The 27,885-nt window shown below is 43.7% G+C and overlaps 1 protein-coding gene across 3 annotated transcripts in view; it reads right to left on the bottom strand.

The window, feature by feature from the left end:
* The window catches only part of RIMKLB (ribosomal modification protein rimK like family member B), a 153,014-nt gene that overhangs the window by 56,488 nt on the left and 68,641 nt on the right, over positions 1–27,885 (bottom strand). The window contains exon 1 of one of the 3 annotated variants that reach the window (XM_032854915.1): positions 9,612–9,645. The exons of 1 other annotated variant lie outside the window; for it this stretch is intronic. The gene's annotated coding sequence lies outside the window, so the exon portion shown is untranslated. Of the gene's footprint in view, positions 1–639; positions 939–9,611; positions 9,646–27,885 lie in introns of those variants that run through there. One more of the 3 variants, XM_032854914.1, reaches the window with a different exon arrangement.

The following is a 27,885-nucleotide window of genomic DNA, read 5'->3' as shown; positions in this document are numbered from 1 at the left end:
TTGCACCATGGTCAGATGCTTAAGGGGAAAAAATTATCAGGTCAAATTATTTGTCACCCCACTCTTATTCAGAGGACTGTCAAAAGAGAAAGAATGACTCTCACACTTTCTACAATCTGATGCCTCAGGAGGAGAACAGGGAATCCAAACCATGCTCAAGTGCAGGACGAACACACCCTCCTCCCTCGGTCACACCACAGGAATGTCTGATGGAAGCGGCGGCAGGAGAGATTACCACACTCTCGAGGACAGGTTGGCACAACGTGTTTTACTCCACCAAGCATTCCCAGGGTTACCACACCCCCTCAACAAGCGGGGAAGCACACTTCACGCCCGAGGCCGCTGCCTCTCTCCAACTACGGTTCTCCCGTCACACGCACACGGCTCCCCTCAGCCCCCTCCCAGCACCACGACCGGCCCGGGCTCCCCCCGCCTCCTGCGGCGAGCGACCCCCGGCCTTCACAATCTCCGGTGCCCGGCGCTCCCCGGTCCCGCTCCCCGCCCCGGCCGAGCCCTGGCTCGTCGTCGAGTCCCTCCGGCCGCAGTCGCCCACTGGGGGGAGGGGCGCGGGAGGCGGGGGCGGGCGCGCCTCCGCCTCACGCCACTACACCGGGGGAGAGAAGCGATCGCACCGCTCACCTGGCTCGGGCGGCTCCTCCCTCGCTCTCCGCCAGCGGAGCCGGGCTGTGGCTTCCGACAGAACCGCGGGCTGCCGGGCGGGCTGGAGGTCCGAGAACGAGAGGAGGGGGAGGGGGTCGGGATGCCGGGAGCCGCCTCCTTTCTCTTCCACCACCGCGGCTCCCGCAGCCAGGCCGGGCGCCCTCGCACACTCGCCCACTTTCTCACAGCCTCGCGGTCGGTGTGGCTCTCCCTCACCCCCCACTCCCACACACACTCGCCCCCACCCCCACACACACTCACACCCGGCCGCCCCTCGCTCCCTCGCTCCCTCACTCGCCTGTAGTGCGCGCGCGCGCGACCCCGCTCACACACAGCGCGCGCGACGCCAGCGGAGACCGCCCCGCGCTCCCCCAGACCGAGGCGCCGCGCGCCGCTCGCCCGCGTGCAGAGGACCCTCGCGCGCCCCGGCCCCGCCCTCCAGGCGCGGCGGCGCGGAGGGCAGGGGCCGGCGGGCGGTGGCCGGCGCGCCGAGCCCAGACGAGCCGAGCCTAGCGGATCCAACACCTGCGTCGGGACCCGTCCTCCCGGCTCCGGATCCCCACTCGCAGCCATCGCCGGCCTCTCGGGTGGTGAAGGGGCGATGGAGGGCGCGCGCTGGGAGGGAAATGGGGGCGCGAGAGCGCTTCGAGGACGCGCTTTCCCCACCCGCCCCAAACCGTCCTCACTAAGGAAGGAAAACGGGTGGGGGGGCGAGGTTTGTTCCCAACTCGAAACCGCGAGATTGATTCCTTCCGTTGTACACCCTCCCCACCCTCACAGTCCCTCCTAGGGCCCCATTCATCCACACTGCGAACCCTGACGCCAGCCCACCAAGCCTCTTGGGGACAGTGTGCTGTCTGCGTGTCCACGCCTAGCCCAGCTCAGCCCAGCCCACCACCCGCGCAGCCTTTCCGGTGCCCCCGCCTAGAGTCCCCTCAAGCGGTGGTCTCCCCCCGTCCCAGAGGCAAAGACTAGGAACAAAGATCAATACCTATAAGGTCCTTATCCGTGTACGGAATAAAGACATTGCCTCTGTACATTATGAGGCAAATTTTTAAACTACAATACACCATATATTCTCAGGACTTTAAGCAGGTTTAAAGATCTAGACGGGGTAGTGTGGTACAGCCAGCTTTAGCACTTGGAAACCAGTATAAACCCCCCAGCAAATCAGTTCCCTTAACTTCCTCCGAGCCTTTGTTATGAAAAGCTAGGAGTATGTTTCAAGGTTCCTGTGAGAATGAAGTATATTTAGGAGCATTTTGAAAATCCTCAAGATGTCTATAAAAATTATAGTCCAAAGGAAGGTAAGAGTGTATGTTCAGCTATGATACTACTGTTAATTTTTCTAAATCATGAAGAATGAAAACAAAGGCAACAGATGACTGTGCGACTTTACATGGCAAATGCATTTCTAAATAACCTCAGTTATTTATTACCACCAAGATCCCAGATATGAAATACCATAATGTCCTAACCAGTTTGCATTCTTCCAAGTCACATTCCATTCTGAATAGCCTCAGACAACAAATTCTTTCCCGCACTCCATTCCCAATCTTTATGGTCTGCTTTTTTTTTGCTGATTTCACTCAGTACTTAGTCCTTTAAGAGATACAGCATAACCCAGGGTGGTAATTTCTGGACTGGATTAGATTTAAGTGATCTTCTAAAGTACCCTGACTTCTCTGTATCTTACTCTACCTGATTACACAAGCTATCTATAAAAATATTTTATACAGGGCGCCTGGGTGGCTTAGTTGGTTAAGCAACTGTCTTCAGCTCAGGTCATGATCTGGGAGTCCCAGGATTGAGTCCCACCTCAGACTCCCAACTCCATGGGGAGTCTGCTTCTCCCTCTGACCATCTCTCCTCTCATGCTCTCTCTCACTCTCTCTCTCTCAAATAAATAAAATCTTTAAAAAATATTTTATAGAAACTATAAAAGTAGTTACTTCATTGAGTTAGTATAAGGAGTAAAGGAGCTTGTAAGTGTGTAAGACTTAAGGCCCGGCACAAATTGAGTGCTACTGTAAGTGATTACTGCTGTTATGTTTCGCCACTGAGAGTGAACCTAGGATAGTGAACAGTTTTCACAAAGGACACATTTAGAGAAACAAATGTGCAACAGGACACACTACCTTCAGAAGAAAGGAAGAAAAGTTTACAGAGCTAAAATGTTTCTATTTATTTCAACCCTGATATTCATCTCCTGAAACAAAGTATATTCAACCTGAAGACAAAAGAGAAGCATTTTGTGATCAAGGAAACCTCCATCACAGAGATATTAACACAATGAGGATCTGGCAAAAGATAAAGGGAGAAACTGACACAGGGAAAAGTTTGTGTGACTGGCTCAGGAGATTATCAATAATACCTAGCCTGTCCATTACTCTTAGTGTTAAGAAACCCAATTCTGGGTAACCATGCATCACCCAGAAAAGGAAGGGTGAAACTGTGGGTACAGAGTATTAGACTATTAATTCACCGGCCATCTGCCTTTAAAAAAATGCTATCTATAAATGTACTGTCATTAGATGCCAGATACATCCAAAGAAATTAATAATATATATATAACATTGCTCTCCACTAAAAGTAGTCAGAAAGTAACAAAAAACAGAATGGGTTTTCTGTTTTTTTAAGATTTTGTCTATTTTAGAGTGTGTGTGCACAGGCACTCTGGGGTGGGAGGGGGGCAGAGAGACGGGGAGAGAGAGAATCCTCAAGCCCACTCCCCTGCGGAGAGCAGTGTGAGCTCAATCTCATGACCCTGAGATCACGACCCCAGACAAAATCAAAAGTCTGACACCTAACCTACTGAGCCACCCAGATGCCCTGAAAAAAAGCCAAGGATATGGCTCATTTTAAACCAACTGTTATTATATATTTACATTAATGATAATCAAGTTCATACTTTATATTTTTGTATGAAGTAATGAGGGAAAAGCAATTATTTTTGGTATTTCCATAATGAAAAGGAAGGTCCAGAAAAGCTTGGTTTCCTAGACTCAGTCGTAATCTTTGTACTTTTATGGTTGATATGTTTAGACAGGTATGGACTCACATCTCCTTTGGGTAGCAATGTATGCTCAAAAGTACTTCTGGGGCACCTGGCTGGCTCAGTGGGTAGAGCATGTAACTCTTGATCTTGGGATTCTGAGTTTGCGCCCCATGATGGGGTAGAGCTTCCTTTAAAAAGTATTTTAAGTAGCTTGTCTTGGTTTTTAACCACTCATTTTTAACCATTAAATTAATATTCTTCAGCCAGTTCAATCCCTTGAGTAGAACATAACTAGCCTAGCATCTCTAGAGTCAGATAAATTTAACTTGAAATCCCAGCTTTATTAGTGGCATGTGATTGCTGTTTCAACTCTATAAGCCTCAGCTATCTCATCAACAAAATAAAGATGAAGTAACTCAAACATAACGCAGTACATAGTAAGTGCCCCCAAATATTAGCTATTGGAGCAGCTGGCTGGCTCAGTTGGTAGAACACATGATTCTTGATCTTGGGGTTTTGAGTTTGAGCCCCACATTGAGTGTAGAGATTAAAAATAAAATCTTAGGGGAACTTGGGTGGCTCAGTCAGCTAAGTGGCTGCTTTCAGCTCAGGTCATGCTTTCAGTCCTGGGATGGAGTTCGTACTGGGCTCCCTGCTTGTCAGGAAGTCTGATTCTCCCTCTTCCTCCATGTGCCCACTCTGTCTCAAAAAAATAAAACCTTTTAAAATAAGCAGATAAACACTATTTGAGAGAGAGTGCAAGAGAAAGAGCACAAGTGTGGAGCCGAAGAAGAAGCAGGCTCCCGCTGATCAGGAAGCCCACCTTGGGGACTGATTCCGGGACCCTGAGATCATGACCTTAGCAGAAGGTAGATGCTGAACTAAGCCACCCTGGTGCCCCAAGAAACACTTCTAAAAGTTCCTGGGTGGAAGGCACATAAAATTCAACGAGTGGGTGCCTGGGTGACTCAGTCCTTAAGCATCTTTCTGCTCAGGTCATGATCTCAGTGTTCTGGGATCAAGCCCCACACTGGGCTCCCTGCTCAGCAGGAAGCCTGCTTCTCCCTCTCCCACTCCCCCTCCTTGTGTTCCCTCTCTCACTGTCAAATAAATAAATAAATAAATAAATCTTTTAAAAAAAGAAAAAGAAAATTCAACGAGTTCATGAAAACTAAAAAATCTCCCCTAACAAAGTTGTCCAGGTCCAACCAACTCCATGTCTCTGATCAGACTTGTGTTGCACTGGTGTATCTCTACATCAGGCAGAAAAACATAACTCATATATTATTACCTAAAATGCACATCAAACAAAACTCTTTAAGTACCCCCATAGACACCATCTGGTGCCAATCTTTCCCTCCCGGCTTTAGACAAGAAAACAAGCTGGGATTTGACCAAAATTAAAGTCCTCAAAGTAGTAAAAAGGAGAATTGTAAACAGGAATGAATCCAGGATCGTATTCAGTACCTCAAATAGTGTTCTTTAGGCCGTTAGCTAAGTGATTACTGTAAAATTCTTATTGGTGGAGAAAAGTGGGTGTCACATCAGAACCTACACTCACAAATAAGGAATGGTGGCTGCAGCTGCGTTGATCCAGCTCTCCCCACTGCTTCCTCTCCCTGAACCAGCTGGCTAGAACCAGCCCGACAACAACAGTCTTCACAGTTAGCATAGCTAAATACTGATCTAGCCTTTCCCCACCCACATCCCTCCTCCTTTTCCGCCACTCCATTTCTACACATTAAACTGAGCGTCTAACTATACTAAGAAAATGCCAATGCCAGACACAAAGGAGGATGGGGGCGGGGGAGGCAGTGAACACCTTACGTTTGCTAAATCAGAAGAAAAGGGTGTAAAGAAAGATAAGACTTAAAAAGAGTAATGTAGGTTTCACTCTCCTTTTTTAATTGTATCTGGTTGTTAGGAATATTTCTTTTTCTCTATTACACAGGAATAACCTGGAATGCTTGTTTAAAATGCGGATTCCTTGGCCCTCACCTCTGACCTTTTGACTCAGACTGTGTATCCACATTTTTTTTTAAAGATTTTATTTACTTGAGAGAAACAGAGGAGAGACAGAGGGAGAAGCAGACTCCCCCTTGAGCAGGGAGCCAGATTCGGGACTTGGTTCTGTGACTCCAGGATCGCCACCGGAGCCCAAGGTAGTCACTTAAGCAGTCGCTTAACCAACTGAGCTACCCAGGTGCCCTGTGTATCTGCATTTTGAGACAAACTCAAAACTTACAGAATCAGCCATGACTGCCTTTTTAATTCGCATCCTAAGTAATTCTTAGACACATGAAAGTTTGAGATTAATGTCTTAAAGAGAGAAATAACCATTTGTAAAATGTTATTTAAAGCCATCAACATTTATTAACTAATTTTAGCCTCAGACAACTTGGTAAAGTTAAGCTTAGATTGTGGGTCCCCTCTGACAGAGAAAAGTGAGGCAAGGAGATTAAATCATTGGTGGTAATTTCCTACTCTCTTGTTCCCTCTTCACTGGAGTATCTTAAAAGTATATCAACCCGGGAGCACCTGGCTGTCTCATTTGGTAGAACATGCGATTCTTGATCTTGGGATTGAGTTTAAGCCCCATGTTTGGGGTAGTCCATGCGTAGGGGGATGTGGTAACTGGGTAGTAGGCATTAAGGAAGGAACATGATGTAATGAGTACTGGGTGTTATATGCAACTGATGAATCACTAAATTCTACCTTTGAAACTAATACAGTATATTGAATTTAAATAATTTTTAAAGATTTATGTATTTATTTATGTAACAGAGAAAGATCACAAGTAGGTAGAGAGGCAGGCAGAGAGAGATCAAGATGCAGATTCCCCACTGAGCAAAGAGCCCGATGTAGGGCTCGATCCTAGGACCCTGAGATCACAACCTGAGCTGAAGGCAGAGGCTTTAACCCACTGAGCCACCCAGGCACCCCAATAATTTTTTAATCTAAAAAATTTTTTTAAAAAGTTTATCAATCTGGGAAGAATAACAGAAACCTAAATGAATTAGTAGACACTTCAACCACAGAAATGCTGATGATTATTTTTTTTAAAGGTTTTATTTGGGGCACCTACGTGGCTCATTAGGTGGAATGTCTGCCTTCAGCTCTGGTCATCATTCCGGAGCCCTGGGATCAAGTCCCAGGTGGGGCTCACTGCTCAGCGGGGACTCTTGCTTCTTCCTCTGCACCTCCCCTTCTTGTTCTCGCTCTCTCTCTCTCAAGTAAGTAACTTCTTTTTTAAAACAAGATTATTTATTTATTTATTTATTTGACAGAGAGAGAGAGAGAGAGACAGACAAAGAGGGAACAAAAGCAGGAGGAGTGGGACAGGGGAAAGCAGGCTTCCCACCAAGCAGGGCACCCGATGTGGGGCTCAGTCCCAGGACCCTGGGATCACGACCCAAGCCAAAGGCAGACCCTTAAACACTGAGCCACCCAGGCACCACAAATAAACAGAATTTTTTAAAAAAGAATTTATTTATTTGACAGAGAAAGAGATCACAAGTAGGCAGAGAGGCAGGCAGAGAGAGAGGTAGAAGCAAGCTCCCTGCTGAGCAGACGCCCATGTGGGGCTCAATCCCAGGACCCTGAGATCATGACCTGAGCCAAAGGCAGAGACTTAACAGACTTAACACACTGAGCCACCCAGGCGCCCCTAAATAGCATTAAAAGAAAAAAAGATTTATTAATTTTAGAGAATGTGAGCAGGAGCAGGGGGAGGGCAAAGGGAGAGAGAGTATCTCAAGCCAACTCAGTATTGAGCACAGGGCCTGATGTGGGTCTCCATCTCACAACCCTCAGATCAGGACCTGAGCTGAAATCAAGTGTTGGAGGCCTAACCAACTGAGCTACCCAGGTACCCCTGGGTTTTATATATAAAACAGTATTTTATATTTTAAAATGTATATTTTTTAAAGATTTTATTTATTTGAGAGAGAGAGAGAGAGAGAGCACAAGCAGGCAGAGTGGCAGGCAGAGGCAGAGAGAAAAGCAGGCTCCCTGCTGAGCATGGAGCCCAACGGGGGACTCAATTCCAGGACTCTGGGATCATGACCTGAACCGGCAGCAGCTTAACTGACTGAGCCACCCAGGCATCCTGAAAGACTGTTTTTGTTGTTTTTTTTTTAAGATTTTATTTATTTGACAGGCAGAGATCACAAGTAGGCATAGAAGCAGGCAGAGAGAGAGGAGGAAGCAGGCTCCCCGCGGAGCAGAGAGCCCGATGCAGGGTTCCATCCCAGGACCCTCCTGGGATCATGACCCGAGCTGAAGGCAGAGGCTTTAACCCACTGAGCCACCCAGGCACCTCCTGAAAGACTGTTATTTAAACCACACAAGGGCTGTGCAGACCTTTCACAATTTATCTCACTATCAGTGCCACAAATCATTAACATTTACATATTGAATAAGAATTCTAGAAGCATTCTAATGATCTAGCACCACCATGACTGCCCGGTCAGCTTTGCTGTCTTCTGCACACTGAAAAAGTTAAGACTGTGAAGCCCTGTTCATGAGTATAAATTCATTTGTTCTCCTCAGTGCAAAGAAACAGAGCAATTTAGGGGTGGGGGGATGGGGTAACTGGGTAGACATTAAGGAGGACAGGTGATGTAATGAGCAATGGGTATTATATAAGACAGATGAATCCCTGACCTCTACCTCTGAAACCAATACTACTTTATGTTAACTGAATTTAAATAAAAAGAAACAGCAGTAACTATTCTGTCCAGATTCATTTTATTTTATAATCAGATTTATTCAGAGAGGGAAGAAGGGCAAAGGAGAGGGACAGAGAGAATCCCAAGCAGACACTCACACTACCTCCTGCTGGGCACAGAGCCCCTATGCAGGTAGGGTTCAATCCCATGACCCTAAAATCAGAACCTGAGCTGAACAGATGCCTAACCAACTGAATCACCCAGGTGCCCCTTTCATTTTGTTCTTAGATCACTTCTGTTTTCTTGGCTTTCAAACCCCAGATTGATCGTTGAGTTAATTTTTTTTAACTTTTATTCTTTTTATTTTTTGAGTTATTATCATATTATTATTTTAAGATTCATTTATTTGACAGAAGGCGCCCAAGCATGGGGAGTAGAAGAGGGAGAAGCAGGCTCCCCGCTGAGCAGGGAGCCTGATGTGGGACTCGATCCTAGAACCCTGAGATCACGACCAGAGCTGAAGGTGGCCTCTTAACCAACTGAGCCACCCAGGTGCCTCTGAGTTAGTTCTAACTCTTCCTTGCTTTTAGTTAGCCTTACTTCCATCAACTCCACCTGAATTCCCAAATCTTTGATTTTTCTTCTCTCTCTCAGTGCTTTGTAACTGGAATTTTTATCCTAACAGCACAATATAAAGTCAGAAGAGCCAATAAAGAGAGAAAGAAAAAAAGAAATCCATGGTGGGTGACACAATGGAATTACCAGACAAGTCTCTAATACACAGGTTCTCTAATCCTTCTTGCTTGTTTCCCAGAACTTTTCTGGGCAACCAGAATAGACAACCTGGACTAAAATAGAGGATCTATAATAGTGACTTGCTTAGTAAAGAAACGAATGAAAATATAGGAATGAGAAAATTACCAGAAAAATACTTGAAACATGTATAGTTTATAGTAATCTGTACCCAGACTCATAAACCTAAAATGTCTGAAGATTATGGAACATGCTCAGAGCTTTTAGGGAAGCTTTTAGAGCTTTTAAACCTTGTAATAACATTGTAATAACCCTACTGGATTTCAGTGTTTTCTTTTACAAGTGAGCAAACTGAGGCACAGAGAAGCCAAATAACTTTTCCAAACTCACACAGCTTTAAGTGACATAACCATAGCTAGAGTCCAAGCATCAAACTACATACTCTTAACCATTTCTTCTAATCCCTCCAAAAACTATAAAACTGGTTTTCTCTGCAGTCCCCCCCTTCTTAGTACAGCAGCCCCCCTTACCCATGGTTTTGCATTCTGTGGTTTCAGTTACCCACAGTCAACCAAGGTCAGGAAGCAGATGATCCTCCTCAACAGCAGCTTAACTCAATGTCACAATGTCATTCATCTCACTTCATCTCATCACACAGGCATTGTGTCATCTCACAGCATCACAAGAAGGGGAGTTCGGCACAAGATATTTGAAACCACATTCATATAACTTTTTTACAGTAAATTATTTTAATTGTTCTCTTTTATTATTTTATCGCTAATCTCATACTATACACAATTTATAAATTAAACTTTATCACAGGTGTGCATGTATAGGAAAAAACATAAGCCTCGATACTATCTGTGGTTTCAGGGCCCCACTGGGGGTCTTAGAACATATCCCCGGTGGCTAAGGGGGGAACAAGTATATATAAAGTTTTATTCAGGTATCAATGCCTGCGGTTTTGGCTTATGTCTCCAGTATCATATAGAGAATGTTTGCAAATACATGTATCAGAATTTGTCACAAAGGATCTAAGAGTCCAAAGGATTAAGAGTCCAAAGAGATCTAAGACCTATAAAGACTGAACAAAAATTACTAATACCTGTTATTGCCTGGGTGGTTTAGTCCTTAAGTGTCTGCCTCTGGCTCAGGTCCTGATTCCTGGGATCAAGCTGTATATCGGGCTCCCTGCTCAGAGGGAAGCCTGCTTCTCCCTCTCCCACTCTCCCTGCTTGTGTTCCCTCTCTAAGCTGTGTTTTTCTCTGTCAAATAAATCTTAAAAAAAAAAAAAAAGTACTAATCCATTTAAGTCATAAATGAATTTGCTGAAGTCATGAAAGCTTTATCATTACGCTTTTTCTCAATGGTGAAGGATTAAAAAATAAACTACTGCCTTACAAGGGACCAGGAAATGTGCTGAGGTTTAAATAGGGACCAAATGACATACTAGGGCAAAAAGTAGTTAAACCAGAAACTCGGAGGTTAGCAGAGAAACCAGGGTTTGGTGCCTAACAGAGGGCAAAAGTAGGTCAGTGTCCCTGGCAGTCACAGCTGATGTCATCTGAGAAATGTGGTAGGAGAAGGGGAGGTAAAATTTAAGGTGGAAAAGTAGCGAGTCTCTGAAGGGGAGAGCTGTTAAGCGGGCTGGTGAGGAATTTTGCAGAGCCGAGCTTAAATCAGCCTTTCAGCCTTTCGTAGGCCGATGGCAGAAAACAGCAGACACACCATTTCCTCCTCCCCCTCCCAGCCTGCCTTCGCCCAGGCCTCATCCCTACCTCCTATCACCACCAGACCCCCTCTGCTGGAGACAAAGACAGCAGAGAAAGGAAAAAGGAGAAAGACAAGCCTGAAAAATAATTAGTTTGATAAAGGAGAGACAGGTGAGGAAAGAAGTGAAAGAGAGTTTTAATCAAATCCAGGGAACCATGATTGAGAGAAGGAAATAACAAAGGAGAGAGGCAGATTTAAAAAAAAAAAAAAAAAAAAAACAGTAGGAAGGGAAGGAGGAAAAGATGGCTGAATGAAACAAAAGACTTATTAATGGGGCAAAAGTAGCATTGGAAATGTAATTATAATAATTTCTAACCTTAAAAGAACTGAGAAAGACATTGTAATGATTACGATTTGAAACTAAAAAAATGTAGTTAGTGTTTAGGCAATAAAGCAAAACTGGGACGCTCCCAACTGGAACTTCCCCTCCCCAGCCTGCATCCAAGTTCAAAGTGATGCTGCCTCTGTGTTGATCTGTTTAGATCTACAAGTTCTTTTGCCAAAGTTAAATATTTCATTAGTCCCTGTTAAATTTTGACAATAATTGTAGTATTAATAACAATAACTATCTTCGGAGTGTGGAGATAGGGCATATTCCCACAACTCCTGCTTTTGAAATGTCATGCATGTCGTATTATTTTAGTCACCACAAAGGTAATTCTCTAATCCTGTTCAATTAAATCTCTCTCTTATATTTTTTTAAAGATTTTATTTATTATTTGGCAGAGAGAGACATAGCAAGAGAGGGAACACAAGCAGGGGGAGTGGGAGAGGGAGAAGCAGGCTTACCATTGAGCAGGGAGCCTGATGCAGACTCGGTCCCAGGACTCTGGGATCATGACCTTAGCTGAAGGCAGACCTTTAAGGACTGAGCCACCCAGGCACCCCCCAATTAAGTCTCTGATCAAAACTGAATGACATTCCATAATGTCCATCTGCTTTCCTATTTAACAGCAACAACAACATGAACCCTCTTTTTTCTTTTTAAAAACCATTAATGCTCCTGTTTGGATAACTGTTAAGTTTTAAAACATCCCCCGGAGTAACCAAAATATACCTGTAACATTCATGTTTACATAGACCCTGTCTCGAGAGAAATAAGAAAAACTAGGAACCATCTCACCAAGGTGCAGGAAGAACTAGGGAAATATAATGCCTATTATCAGGAAGAATGCTACTTTTCTCTCCCTCCTCTTCTCAAATTCCTATGGAGGGAATGTCTATTGTTTGATCTTCTATTTTCTCATTCCCTCTTTTTTAAGTCTTTTTTTTTCTCTTGTTGAAACAGGTCTCTTTATTTCCAGCTCATGTTGCCCCCATATTTCCTTCGGACTTTGTTGTGTCTTGGCTTAGTCGGCTAGACTTCCACTAAACTTTCAGAACTGGAATCAGAACAGTGCATTTGGCAAAAAGTCCGTCACACATACCACACAACCACAAACAAGCACTCTGACTGCAAAATCCTTTCAACAATACATTCCCGTTTCTTGCACTCAGCAGTTCACACAGACCCATGATCTGAAATCAGCAACACACGCATTCACATACATTCTGCATGCACATAGCCTCTGCAGTCAGCTCACAAAGACACAGTATCTGCAGAAAGGTCTTTGCAGGCAGCAGGCGCCCGACAGTACATTCTCCTCCCCTCTTCTAAGCTCTTCCTCACTGGCTCTTTCTCCCAGCCACCGCCCCCCTGCTGCCTGGTAGAGGCTCCCCTCCTTTTCCTGCAGTTCTGGAAGTCGTAACTGCAGTGCCATCCATCACCCTCCCAACAGGTCCTCGGGCAAAGGAATTGTTTCTTGAAGCTCACTTTTCTCCTGACAGAGAACTTGCTTCACCAAAGGGGCTGTCGGAACAGAATCTTCTTCTGGAACACAACACTGTAGGCTGAGTCCTAGTGACCTAACTTATTCTAGCGAAGCCTCATTTCTACATGGAGAAAGCAGGGAGGAAAGAAAAAGAAAGAAAACAGAAAAGAGGGAAAGAAGTGGAAAAGAGAAAGCCCTGGTAGAAATTTCAAGGACAACTGGAATAAAAGCAAAAAAACAAAACAAAACAAAACCCCAGACTTAAGCACAGAGGGGAGAGCCGAGGAAGAGAGAGAAAATGGAGCTGGTGTGAAAGTAAAAGGAGAACAAAGAACCGAGATAGAATTATGACAGATTAGTTAAAATAGCTTCTCAAACTTTTTGTTACCCAGTAAATTACTGTGGTAACCCTAGAAGTAGAAGAGATTAGAAAGTTAAAAAGACAATTGGTGAGGGGCACCAGGGTGGTTTAGCTGGTTAAGCATTTTTTTTTTTTTTTTTTTTTTCTGGTTAAGCATTTGACTTGATTTTGGCTCAAGATTCCCTCTCCCCTTACCCCCCCCCCGCCCTCCCCCTCTTTAAATTAAAAAAAAAAAAAAATCAGTGATAAAGAAAGACTACTGATGAGATTATATATTTTGAAATTCCCTTAAAAGACACCCATCACATATATCTGACAAAAGATTCAAACAACCAATGTGAAAGTATTTAACGATGGTTGGAGAGAAGGTACATTTAAATATCAGTTAAAACATGATATTTGTTGCAAATACTGCAGTATTTTAGATATATTAAATATTTATCTGCTGTTTATCTGAAATTCAAATTCATTTGGCTTATCTTATCTACCAATCATATCCTCAGGGGATCTCAACACAAGCTCAGGTCAGGTCTGAGAAATACTGGAACAAAGTAAGAAAGCAGGCATTTAGCAAGACCACGAAGAAGTGGTTGCAAAGTGTAGATTCCTACCCTCAACACAAACATATGAAATCGCCAAAAGAGCTCAAGAGTTTTTTGACCTGTACTGGATAATTTTGACACACTGAAGTTTGATAACCCCTGATTTTGTCAATTCTTCCACAGAGCCCTTCCTAAATCTACATGAAATATGTTAAATTAACTAATAAGGGTACCATTAAACTGAGGCTCCACGTAAGAAACCAAAATCAGCCTATAAATATCTCAAGGTTACAAAATTTAAAGCTAAGGACAGCCAGTCACAAACGGCCAAATCAACTAAATGATGAAGCAATTAATCTCCCTGCTTTTGCCTTTTTTCTCTAAAAGTCTCTCAGGGGCACCAGGGAGGTTCAGTAGGTTAAGCAGTCAGTTAACTTCTGCTGTGGTCATGGTCTCAGGGTCCTGAGATCGAGTACCACGTTGGGCTCCTGGTTCAGCGGTGAGTCGGCTTCTCCCTCTCCCTCTGCTCTTCCCCTCGTGTTCTTTCTCTCTCTCTCAAATAAATAAAATCTTTAAAAAAATTATTTAAAAAAAAGAATAAAATAAAAGTCTCTCTCAGAGTTTCTGAGCATAATGCACTCCTAACCACCATCCATTCTGGTGCTGCCCAATTCAAATCAATTTTTGTTCAAATAAACTCTTAACAATTTTAATATGCCTGAGTTTATATTTTTAATAGTTCTGGTGTTAGCAGAGGGAACCAAAGGAGATCCCTGATAACCCCCAGAGGCAAAGAGCAACCCAGTGAGCCAGGTAAATACCCAGTGAGCCCGATAAGCTCACTGCTTTTTCCCTGTGTCTGGAGATTAGGGGTTCATGCCTCTCTGACCTTAGCTCTGTAACTTTTGTGTTATGAGCTTGATTCGAGCATTTCTTTTTCCAGACTGGCTTTAGGAATAAGCCAGAATTGAAGTGGGCCCAGCTCAGTGTTGGCGGAGGTCATCAAGAGAACATGACCTCGCCCAGCTGAAGGCAGGGTGGACCTGGATAATTGGAGGGCCCCCTCCCTCACCCCATCTTTGGAATGTGCATTCTGCTTGCCTTCCCTATTCCCAGAAGCTGCCAAGGACACAGCCTTCAGACAGAAACATGGTATTGATGTGGGAAACAGAGGCAGAAGAAAATTATTAAATTTGCTTACCTTCTGACAAGCCCTTGAAACAGGCAGAGTGACTCTCTTCTAGGGACTCAATTACCCTCACCTTGAGGCTTTGCTAAGGCCAAAGGACAATCCTAGCCTGACCGACCCCCTACCCCCAACAAAGATCCTGTAAGTCTACTTTAACAATTCCTTAGGAAACTTTATCTCTAAACCTCCAAGATAGTGTCGACAATCATTCCCAAGCATAAGGCCCACTGATAAACATCTAAAGAGTCTCACGAGAAGGTTTCATTACTGGTAATGAATAACCTTTCCCCCAGACAATAGCTAGCCCCTCAGGGCTCTAGAAACCTTGCTTCCAAAATTCCTTAGAGACTTATATCATCCCTAATCCCCTCCCCAACTTACAAGTATATAATAGACCACTCCTCACACCCCCAGGGCAGTAGCTCTTCCTGCCCACGGGTCCTGTCCCGTGCTTTAATAACCCACCATTTTGCACCAAAGATGTCTCAAGAATTCTTTCTTGGTCATCAGTTCCGGACTTCACCCCACCGAACCTCACCTATGTTCTAGAACTTCATCAGTGTTGAGGCTATCTGAACTACAAATGTGACTAAACCCAGGTACGGCCTCTATATAAACTTTTAAGATTTGGCAGGTAGGTCCACAGATCTACTCATCCTGAGACCACCTAAGGCAAACCTTGTAAGATCTTTTGTTTCTGAAACCTGCCATTTACCCATCTGGAAAAGTCTGCCTTTCAGACTCTCCTTGTCCACTCCATATAGGTCCAATGGGCAACCCAACAACTGGTGAGCCACCCAGGAGAGTGAAAAAATGGGCCTTGGGAAGGAAAGAGGTGTCTGCAAGGGAGATCCCACGGTGGCACTGACTTCTAAGTCATCGGGAGAGATGGCTTCTATGTTTGATGCTTATAGATCACTGTATTAGAATAAGGACACCCTGAAAACGCAGGCTGGTTTGATGTGCTTATTTGATGAACTGTAGAGTATACTGCAGAAAAGGGGGACACATGACCGCTGTGATGGGCTGGCTTCTCCTGTGGACAGCCTAGCCAGCCACCAATATCCAACGAGACACTGAAGCTGGCATTAGAAAGCTAGAGGAAGAGCTAAGAGAAGGGCATGAAGGTTTCCACTCTTCTGCTAGCTTTGGGGCTAGCCTAGCTGACAAAGTGGAAAAGTGGAATAATCTGGAAACCTTAGTGTGTCATTTTCAAAAGCGAGGGGGGTGCGGATTAAGGTCTGACTGCTTGTGACAAAGCTTGATTAGGATGCTAAATGGTAGAATTCCCTGGAAAGGGGATGTAAATGAAGAGGGTGTTGTGATGATTGACAAGGAAAGGAATAAAATGCCCCGTGCTGTCAATGCCCAAAACAAAAGCAATTTTTAAGTAGCAATCATTCCAAAATGCCTAGGGCAAAAATTTAACATTCTTTTGCTGCTGCCTTAAAACTGTAAATCTTATCATGTCTTTGAAATGTAAAGACCTAGGGGTTATCCAAAACTTTGCAGGAGGAGGCTGAAGATAAAAAAGGAGCAAAAAGAGAATTTTTCAAATACAGTCCTTTGTAAGTTCCCTTGCCCCTAAAGTACTAAGCCGTAGCCTCCAAAAGATCACAATAAAAAGCTTTAGCCATGGGAGTGAAATACAAGTTATCTGTACTGATGTATGTTCTGTATATAATTTTTCTTTAACCTCTAGGGTGTTGCCAAAATTGATTTATAAAACAGGCAAGGGTTTTTTGTTTTTGTTTTTTTCAAAACTACTAGAAATAATAAAGGTGGAAGGAAATGACTGCATGAAAAGAAGGTAAGGGAAGTAGAATGTGATAGAATTTTTTGAGAGGGTAAAGAAAGATGTGAAGGACATGGCGGCGGGACAGCGGTTGTTGGGGGGGTTGTTCTGTTTTGGTAAAGGTGGAAAGAAAGTAATTTTGTCCTAAAATAAAGTTACTGTTCCAAGATGAAAAAAATAATAAGAGAGAATAAAGCTGAATGGATACAAAAACATTTTTTTTAAGTTTTTATTTGTTTATTTGACAGAGATCACAAGTAGCAGAGAGGCAGGCAGAGAAAGGAAGGGAAGTAGGCTCCCTGCCCAGCAGGGAGCCCGATGTGGGGCTTGATCGCAGGACCCTGAGATCATGACCTGAGCTGAAGGCAGAAACTTAAGCCACTGAGCCATGCAGGCGCCCCGATACAAAAACTTTTTATTTATTTATTTTATTTAAGAGAGAGACAGAAAGAGACAGTGGCAGAGGGAGAAGTAGACTCCCAACTAAGCAGGGACCCTGACTTGGGGCTTGATCCCAGGATCCTGGGATCATGACCTGAGCAGAATGCAGACACTTAACCGACTGGGCCACCCAGGCACTGAATGGATAAAGAAAATTGAGAAAGTTTGTGGGAAAAGAACATTAAAGAATTTTACGTCAAGAATTTAGTCAAGCTAAGATCAGAATGTACTTAAAGTTAAAAAAGAAAAGGACGGTTTTAATATCAAAAGTACACTACTGCATAATTAGAATTTTGCTTCCTTTCTGTTAAATACATTTTCTTAAATTTTTGGTCTGCTCTTAAGTTGTAAACAAAGGTTTTTATTTATTTGAATACATAAAACTTCAATGTAATCTGCCAAAAAAAACAAAGATTCTGTGTTTTGTCTTTATCAGGTCTTTGATTACTTAAAAAAAATGGAGTCTTCTCTCAGAAAAACTGGGTTTTCACAACTATGTAATTTTTATTTTATTTACAGTCATCTCTCTATACCCAACATGGGGCTTGATCTCCAATCCCCAAATCATGCTCTATTAACTGAACCAGCCAAGGACCCCTGTCCTAAACATTAATACATTTGAATGATCAACCTGTAAGGCCTGTTGACTCATAATTTTTTTAAAAGAATTTATTTATTTATTTGACAGAGAGCGATCACAAGTAGGCAGAGAGGCAGAGAGAGAGAGAGAGAGAGAGAGGAGGAAGCCGACTTCCCTCTGAGCAGAGAGCCTGATGCGGGACTCGATTCCCAGGACCCTGAGATCATGACCTGAGCCGAAGGCAGTGGCTTAACCCACTGAGCCACCCAGGCACCCCAAGGCCTGTTGCCTCATATGCCAGACTGGGGACCCCATCAAGGCACCCAATACTGTGAAGGTATGGAAGGTGCAAGAAACTCACCATGATCAAGGGGTTATGCCGCTGAGAAACCAAACCTCATCATGCCTGAGAAAGGAATTATCTCCTAGAATTTGCAATGGGACATTGCACAGGATGGATGAGTTACTTTGCATCCCTAGGTAATGGGGAACTACTCAGTCTCCACTGAAGATCCTATTGTCCTGTTGCAAACCAGAGCTGTAGAAACCGTTAGCTAACATCATGCTTAATAGTGAGATACGAGACAATTTCCCACTAGGATCATAAACAAGGCAAGGTTATCCCCTCTCATCACTGCTTTCAACATTATTGAAGTCCAGCTATTGCAGTAAAACAAGAACAGCAAAGAGGTGTATGCATTGAGAATGAAGAAATAAAATTGTCTTTATTTGCATATGACTTGATCATCTATGTAGAAAATGTCAAGGAATTGAACAAAAAAACCCTCCTGAACTAATAAGGGATCATAGCAAGGTTGCAGAATACAAATTATAAAATACTCATTTTTTTTCATATACCAGTAATGAACAACTGGAATTTGAAATTTAAAAAATACCATTTATGGGGTGCCTGGGTGGCCCAGCAGGTTGCGAATCCACCTTCTGGTTTGGGCTCAGGTCATGAACTCAGGGTCGTGAGATGGACCCTGAGCTGGGCTCTTCACTCAGTATGGAATCTGCTTGAGATCCTTTCTCTCTCCCTCTGCCCCTCACCCTGCTCTTGGGCTCTCAAATAAACAAATAAATCTAAAAAAAATTTACATTAATGATAACCTGAAAGGAAAAGCTGTTTCTTCTCTCTTCACAGAAGTTCTGCCAAATGTGTAGGGTTATTTAACTCATTAATCAATTGTCAAACTCCAAGTGGGCATCCCACAGTTAAATTCGACACCAGCTACCTGGAGTTAAGGTCAGATTCCACAAGTCAGGGGCTCAGTCCCACCGACTACTCCCATCTATCAATTGACATCCTGCCTCCAGTACTTCTAACAACTAGAAATCAGGAGTCCGTCCTGGAGTTCAATAATTTGCTAGAATGGCTCACAGAAATCAAGGAAGTGCTTTCCTTACTGCCCACTTACTACAACGACTACAACTCAGGAGCAGCTAAATGATTAAGGTCGCGTAAGATAAGGTATGAGGAATGAGTGCACAGAGTGATGAGGGAGTGGAAGGCTGGCTGAACACAGAACACAAGCAGATACACTGCAATCCCCACCCCCACCCCCCGGGTGGGACATGTGTGACATTTTCCCAGGAATCTCCCATCGATCTTGATCTTACTGTTAATACCTTCCTAGAGGGGAAAACCACCTTCATTTGATAATGGCGAGGCCTCTGGTATGTTGCACGTATATCCTCTTTAGCATATGAATTTCTTTTGAATCCTCTCCTTTCCTTATTCCCCCCAACTCCACTCCTCAAGACCCCGGTGCAGCAGCTCTTTCTACCCACGGTCCCATCCCCATGCTTAAATAAATCACCATTCTGCACCAAAGGCGTCCCAAGAATTCTTTCTTGGTTGTGGGCTCCAGACCTCACCCCACCGAACCTCACCTATATTCCAAAACCACCTCAAGAACTTCCATGTTATCCCAGAACGTGTTCACCCAAACAGCAGCTCTTCAAATCCGGCTGATGGAGATTTCATTACAAAGGGGTAGTTAATTACATCATTGGCCAGGAGGAGTTACTGCTTCCCTGGAGGTAGGACTCAAAGTTCCAGCCCTCTAACCACGTGGTTTGTTCCCCCGGCAACCAGCACCCATCCAGAGGCTCTCTATCCTTGAGCCAGGAGCTGGCAACCACCAGTCACCTCATTTGCATAGAAAAAGACAGGAATCGATGCCAAGAGTTTTAAGAACTGTATGTGAGGAGTTAAGACTAAATATATATTACTTACGATGTCCCAGCACCCAACAAAACCAATACTTATATACAAATCTGAAAAAAACTTAGTATAAAGCTACGGTAATCAAGACAGTGTAGCATTGGCAAAGGAATAGACAAATACATCAGAGTAACAGAACAGAGGGCTCAGAAATAGACACACATAGAGTCAGCTGATCTTTGGCAAAGGTGCAAAGGCTATACAATGGATCAAAGACAGTCCAACGTATCATGCTGAACAACTGGACCACCACATGCAAAAACAACAACAAAAAAATCCACTAATCTAGAAACAGAACTCACAGCCTTCTCGTGATCTCAGGGTCATGAGTTCAAGTTCCATGTTGGGCATAAAGCTTACTTTTAAAAAAACTAGGCAGAGCACTTTTAGGGCAGTGAACCAGTATGATACTCTAATGGCGGATCCATGTCATGATTCATTTGTCATGACCCACAGAACTTAAAACAGCAAAAATTAACCTTAAGGTAAACTCTGGGCTTTGGGTGTTGGTGATGTGTTGATGAAGAGTCAGTGATCCAGCTTTAGAATACAGGGGAGGTTTGGCGGGGTGAGGTCCAGAGCTTATGACCAAGAAAGAATTCTTGAGACAACTTTGGTGCAAAATGATGGTTTTACTAAAGTAGGGGGACAGGACCTGTGGGTAGGCAGGAGCTGCTGCACCAGGGTTTAGCGGGGACTGATTAGATACTTTCGAGTTGGGAGAGGTAAGGAGAAGGGTGGTTCCAAAAGAACGTCCCATATGCTAAAGATGACCCATAGGATAATGCTAAAGAGGACAAGGTAAGGCTGTTTTCACCTCTAGCAAGGTATTAACATTAAAATAGTTGGGAGATTCCTGTAAGAAGGTCCCACAGATCCCACCCAGACTTGGGGTGGGAGCGGTTTGCAAGGTGTCCATTTATGCTTTGTCTTCAGCTTGCCCTCTGCTTCCTTAATCAGTTGTTAACAAATGCTCTGCTCTAACCGTGGGTGAGGATGTGAGCGTGGAGAGCAAAGCGTATATAGGAATTCTCTGTACTTTTCACTTAATTTTTGTTGCAAACATAATACTGCTCAAGTCTGTTACAGAAAGAAAGAAAAGCAGTGGGTTTAAGATAGATTATGCTTCTCCAGGAGTCCGAGAATTACTTCGGGTAGAATTAGCATTGTTCGTGGTGATCTTGCTCTTCAAACATTTCAGTCATTTAAGAGATTCTGCCTTATCTGCACCCAATAACTAACCATTCTGCTATTTCTTTCTTTCTTTTTTTTTTTTTTAAGTAAGCTCTAGGCCCAAGGAGACTTGAACCCATAAACCGTAGTGATCAAGAGTCACATGCTTTAATGGACTGAGCCAGAGAAGCCCTCTCACTGCTCCAACATCAAAATGGATCAAGTCACTTGTTTCTTCGTATGTCAAGGAATAAACTTCAGGATCACTTCTCTTTCCCACTAAACTGATTCCTTGAATGCAGGAACTGTGACTGATAAAACTTTTTTTTTTTTTTAAAGTAATTTCTACTCCCAACATGGGGCTCCAACTGATGAACTGGATATCAAAAGTCACATACTCTACGGACTGAGCCAGCCAGGTGTCCCTGATTCATCTTTTTGTAATTACCAGTATTTAGTGAAGTGGCTGGCATTGAGAAACCAATCAGAATATAAATGAAGTACAGTTCTGAGTCATTAGAAATCTTCCATCTCGTTAAGCATAGCTCAAGAGTCATCCTACATGAATATCAATAGACAGTTGAATAGTAAATGCTTTGCAAGAAAAACCAGCAAAACTGCCTACCTGGCCTAAAGAAGTTATTTGCTGCCCTCTTGTGATCAGTTTTAGGAACTACAGCCTCTCCCCTTTCCACTCCACTTCTGATGCACGATTATGAGTCTCTATGCTCAGTTTTGGGTGTACAACAATAAACAATCTGTCCACACTGAGCCACTCATTGTAGTGGAGACACTCTTGAAAGCAATCTAAAGGAGATACTACTTAAGCTGAGGTGAAAAGGATGAGGAGCAATTAGCCAGGTGAACATAAAAATTGTGGGAAATTACCTATGGTGGAGGTGTGGCAAAGAGAATGTAGCACATACAATGGCTTAGAAGAGAGAACCTGCAGCTTTTCAGAAGTGCAAGTAGGGGGCTCCTGGGTGGCTCAGTTGTTAAGTGTCTGCCTGCTCAGGTCATGATCCCCCCTATTGGGCTCCCTGCTCGAAGGGAAGCCGGCTTCTCCAGCTCCCACTCCCTCTGCTTGTGTTCCCTCTCTTGCTGTGTCTCTCTCTGTCAAATAAATAAACAAAATCTTAAAAAAAAAAAAAAAGTGCAAGTAATTCAGTATAGGCGGTAAGCAAGGTGCAAACATCCTAGAAGGAGTGGGTGGGTTGGAGCACTTGTGATGAGAGATAAAAATATATTTTATTTATTTATTAGAGAGAGAGAGAGCAATGTGAGAGAGAGCACAAGTGGAGGGGGAGGGGCGGGAGGGGGGAAGGGCAGAGGCCCAGGGAGTATCCTCACTGAGCCCGGGGTTCAGTCCCAGGACCCCAGAGATCAGGACCTGAGCCGAAGGTAGATGCTTAACAGGCTGAGACACCCAGGCACCCTGAGAGATAAAAAATATAAATAGCCCTGTTTACATACTAAGAATTCCATCCATACTCTAAGGATGAGGAACCTTTGATGTCTTTAAGCCAGAAAGTGACTTCATTTGACCAGGGCTAGAAATAGGGCTCTTTGTGCTTTGTGTTATTAGGAACAAGAGTGAAGAAATGTTGGAACTGGGAACAATGGCTGGGCTGAACTCAAGTGGTGATGGACAGAATGGATGGATCATAAAGATGAAGGAAGTAAGATCCATAGAATTTTGATGACCAAGGGTGTGTGAGGAGGACTCAGGGGTGAGGGGAAAGAGCAATGGGGAGCCTGAGCTTGACCTGCCATATTTCAGTTCAGTAGCTGGGCAGGTATCGGCAGCACAGTCCTAAGACGGGATGGAGATGAGACTGGAGGGGAAGAAGGTGACTTCACTTTAGACACCAAGATATCAGGATTTCGCTTAGTCAACACTTATTCCAACCTCCTTCTTGGGTACCTCCCTGCATTCCATGGCAGAAAACTAAAAGCTACACACTCTAGACTCTCCTACAGCTGAAGCTGGGATGTTACTTAGTTCCAGCAACCATGTGCACTAGGAGACTCGGGGTCAAAACCAAAGTAAGTGAGGCAGAGCCAGGGTGGTTCTAGAGCCTGAGTGGTGACCTCTCGGTCTAGAAGGTACCCTTGTGATGCTATGAGGGGCACTAGAGTCTCCTGGTAGTCACTCCCGAAAGCTCAGCCAGAGTCTGCTCTGCTCTTTAGCTTTCTCTCCTGTCAGGGGAAGTCTGACTGACTCAGTGTGCCTGTGGGACCGTCATGCCAATAGAGACGTGCTGCTGGACTCACAGATGTAGAGCTCAGGAGACAGATGTGGGTTAGAGTGAGGTGTGGATCTGGGAGCCTACGTCTGTAGATGGAAAACACAGACACGGGAGTGAATGTGACTGAGAGATCGAGTGTAATTACGAGGGAGGACCCGGGCAAGCACCTTGACAACTACCAGCATTTAAGCGTGAGCAGAAGAAAAAGTAATGTTTTAAAAGGACATTGGCCAAGGTAAAGGGAGAAAAGGGGATGAGGGGTCAGAGATGCCAAGGGAAGGGGATATTTCAACAAGGAGGACGGGTCAACAGTGCCTGGTGCTGCAGAAAACAAGAAAATGAGAGTGAAGTTGTCCTTTGCATTGTGAAGAGAAGTGAATGAGGTCTCCAGGAAAGCGCAAAATACAAATGTCGCCCGTAAGGCACTTACCTAGGCTGTTGAAAAGATTGACTGCAACCTCAGAAGCACTGTGGTAGAATGAAGATGGCTGCGCATTTTCTGCCCCTCCTCCCATGAAGAGGGAGTCCTTTGCTCCTCCCCCAAAACTGGAACGGACGCCGGAGACTTGTTTCGACCAATAGAACGTGGGAGAGGGATGCTGGGTAACCTCTGAGGCTGAACCTTGAGAGACCTCTGCCTCTTCCTTTGTTTCTTGGAATGCTCTCCCTCAACCCATGGCTATGCTGTCGAAACCCAAATGAGTCAACACTGCATGGAGAACCATGGCCCGCGACCGCGTCGTGGATTCCTGTGGGCAGCAAGCACCACACACCACTCAGGGAAAAGAATACATGTTTTGTTAAATAGCACTACTAAGGGAACTGGGGAGAAAATCTTCAAGTGGAAAGATAATCAACTGTTGATGATAACCAATCGGAATGCGGTGCTCTAATGTGTGGTACTGCACTCCTGCCTATCACCATCTTCCAGACAGCTCTAAGAGCCCCCTTCATTCTTCTGCCAGAAGAATTACAGGCCGCCTGGCTGGCTCAGTCATAAAGCCTGCAGCTCTGGATCTGCAGGGTTGTGAGTTCAAGCCCCGCATTGAGTGTGGAACCTACTTATGAGGAGTTCCAACTTTAATGACCATCCAATCCATCATTATTTCTAGAAGTAGATCGTTAAGTCACTAAAGAAGTCTATCTGCAAAGAAAGAATTACCATAGCTTGCCTTAAGGAATGTAAGCAAAATAATGGCAAAATATTGCCCACTTTATTTCTACTATATTTCAAATGTCTATAAAAGAATGACGGGAGTGTAGGAAGTTTTACCTGTTTGTTGAATAAATATTTTATATTATTTATTTATGAAAGTTCTGTTTTGTTTTGTTTTAGTTACCTCTACACCTAAATTGGGGCTCAAGCTTGCAACCCCAACATCAAGAGTCTCACACTTGGGGCACCTGGGTGGCTTGGTTAAGCCACCAACTCTTGGTTGTGCTCAGGTCATGATCTCAGGGCAGTGAAATGGAGCCCCATGTGAAGCTCAGGGCAGAGATGGCTTGGGATTCTCTTCTCTCCCTCTGCTCCTTCCCTGCTCACATCTGCTCGGGCTCGAGCACTCTCTCAAATAAATAAATTAATCTTTAAAAAAAAAAGTAATACAAATCCACTGACTGAACCACCCAAGCAAAGCGAGTAGGTTTATTTTAATTACTCATGGTCATTTATGCAGGAACTCACTCCAATATATAAACTAAACACCAAAATAAATTCATTTTTACAGTGTCCTTTTATTTGTGGAAGCAGTACATTTAAATTTACAAAAATCTTCATTAGCACATTTTAAAAGTATTAAGTTCCTCTTTCAGGTTTTTTTCTCCAGGCAAATTACTTAAATTCCTTTAGTTCTTTCTTGCAAAACAAATTTTCCAATTGTTTGGGTAGAGTTTTTTTAACATTTTATTCTTTTTTTAAATTTTTCTTAAGATTTTATTTATTTGAAAGAGAGGGAGACAGGCTCCACACTGAACAGGGAGCCTGACACAGGGCTAGATCCCAGGAGCAGGCAATCATGACCTGATCCAAATGCAGAGGCTTAAATGACTGAGCCACTCAGGAGCCCCTAACATTTTAAAGTAATCTACACACACACTCAGCATAGGGCTTGAACACGCAACCCAGAGATCAAGCATCAGACTGAGGCAGGCAGGTGCCTCAAATTGTTTGATTCTTTTTTTTTTTTTTAATATTCTATTTATTTATTTGACAGACAGAGATCACAAGTAGGCAGAGAGGCAGGCAGAGAGAGACAAAGGGAAGCAGGCTTCCTGCTTAGCAGAAAGCCCTATGCAGGCCTCGGTCCCAGGACCCTGGGATCATGATCTGAGCCGAAAGCAGAGGCTTTAACCCACTGAGCCACCCAGGCACCCCTGGTTCTTTTTTTATGGCCTACATTTCAAGTAAATTGTACCACTAAATTATATAAATTCATAGTGGATATTAAAGGATCATTCTGTGATTTCCACATGAGTTCTACCTCTCCCATCTTGTTTCTTTCTCCTTTTCTTGCGTCTTACTGTGTGTGTCTTTCCCTTCTCTTTCTCCTCTCCATTACCTGTTGTTTCCTTTCATCTCTCTTTTCTCTATGCTTTCCTATAAATGTGCTAATTTCAAAAGGAGCATAATCATATTTTTAACATGGTGTCTTCCATATGGTCAATGTTCCATTGACATTATGTAATGTTCCATAAACATTAGTCATTACTATTAACTAGTATATATTAATAGCTAACACATAATAATAGCTAATTTTGTCTTTCATATAAGTGTATCAATATTATAAGACATTATTATACATTATATACAGTTAGAAATATGTTATTTATTTATATAATAAATGAAATGGTTATGATTATAGGATAGGACATATTCCTTATCTATTTAGCAGCTTAAAGCAGCAAAAATTTATTTTCCCCAAGTTTATGTTGATTAGGAATGCAAGTATAGCTTCGCCATGTACCTCTGGCTCAGGGTCTCACAAGGCTATCGCCAATATGTTGGCTGGAGCTGCAGTCTTCAAGGCCCAGCTGAGGGAAGATCTACTTCCAAGTTCATTCACATGGCTTTCTGTGGTCCTGAGGTGGATGACTGTTGTCGGCTAAGACACATGCCTCCTCTTGCATGAGCATTACTCTAGAGTAGCTCACAGCTTAGCAGCTGGCTTTGTTCAGAGCAACAGCAACCAAGAGATCAAAAGAGAGCACTAATGCTAGAAGCCAGTCTTTGTAATAGCATCTGGGAAGGTACATGCCATGCCTTTGCAGCATTGCATTTGTTAGTGGTCCCAAAATTCAGCCCAAACTCAAGGGCATAAAGCATAGGAGGTGGGGATCCCAGGGCAGGGGCATGGGTGGGGGGTAGATCCTGCAGGCTGCCTAGCACATATAATCTCTAAAAACATAAATATGTATCATATAAATCTATCAAACTTATTAGCTATTGTAATTTTATACACTGTATAAAATACACTGTATTTTATACACTTCCCCTATATCTGCAAAGTACTTACTTTCTGTTTTGCTTGTTTTCTGACGGGTAGAACAGGGAGATGGAGATTTCCTGCCCACGGTGAATATCTAGTATTTGTCCTATTTTGCTTGTTTATAGCCAGTGTCACAGTTATTTAAATTTTGTTGTGGGTTTCAGGAAACTTAACAGAATTCTGAACCTGGATCAAGCATCTTTCATCATTTTACATTTGTGTCGTCAAGAGAGTGCAGGGGTATGATGCAAGACCACCAGGGCCAGCAGACTCACCCAAACCAAAGTGATGGGACCCAAGTACTAATCACTGTAGGTATAAATCACATGTATCACATGCACTGACTTTACAGCCTTCCTGCCAAGATTCCTTTGTTTCTAGACTAACTGTTGCCCAATTTCTGGGGCTATTTCCTTTTGCTCTAATTCCCCTCAGATCACTTCACTACATGGACTATTTGTTTCACTTGCTATACTCCTTCTGTATACTCAAACTACTTTCTTTTCTAGAATTCTATCCTCTACTTCTTTACACTTGACTCAGTTTTTGAAAATTTTTTTAAAGGTTTATTTGAGAGAGAGAAAGGGAGAGCATGAACAGGGGTCGGGGCAGAAGGAAAGGGAGAAGCAGAATCCCAGGGGAGCAGGGAGCCCGATGAGGGCCTCGATCCCAGGACGCTGGGATCATGACCTGAGCCGAAGACAGATGCCTAACTGCAGAGCCCCTCAGGCACCCCAGTTTTTGGAAGTTTCTACGTGGAAATCGCAAGTTACAATTTTAAGTCATCATCTCAACTCAATTCAAATGGCCAAATTTTGACTTTTCAGTGCTAATCATAATATCGGCCAGAGATGAGTAAGACCTCACCTCTGCAATCAAGGAACGTGGCCTAATCGGGAATAGAAACATGCAAATGAAAGAATACAACAGCGTTGATGACATGATTATAAAAACAAAGAGGTAGCTCAGTAGAGAGAATGATAAGCTCTTTGGAGGCAGGGGCACCTGGCTGGCTCAGTCAGTAGAGCATGTGACTCTCAGGGAGGTGAGTTCAAGCCCATGCTGGGTGCAGAGCATACTTTAAAATGAAAACGGGGCACCCGGGTGACTCAATTGGTTGAGCGTCTGCCACAGGCTCAGGCTGTGATCCCAGGGTCCTGGGATCAAGTCCCACT

The sequence above is a fragment of the Lontra canadensis genome, unplaced genomic scaffold (genome assembly GCF_010015895.1).
Source record: "Lontra canadensis isolate GAN:19392208 unplaced genomic scaffold, GSC_riverotter_1.0 scaffold9, whole genome shotgun sequence".
NCBI lineage: Eukaryota > Metazoa > Chordata > Mammalia > Carnivora > Mustelidae > Lontra > Lontra canadensis.
Note: the sequence above shows the minus strand (reverse complement) of the source record. Positions and strands in the feature narration are given on the sequence as shown.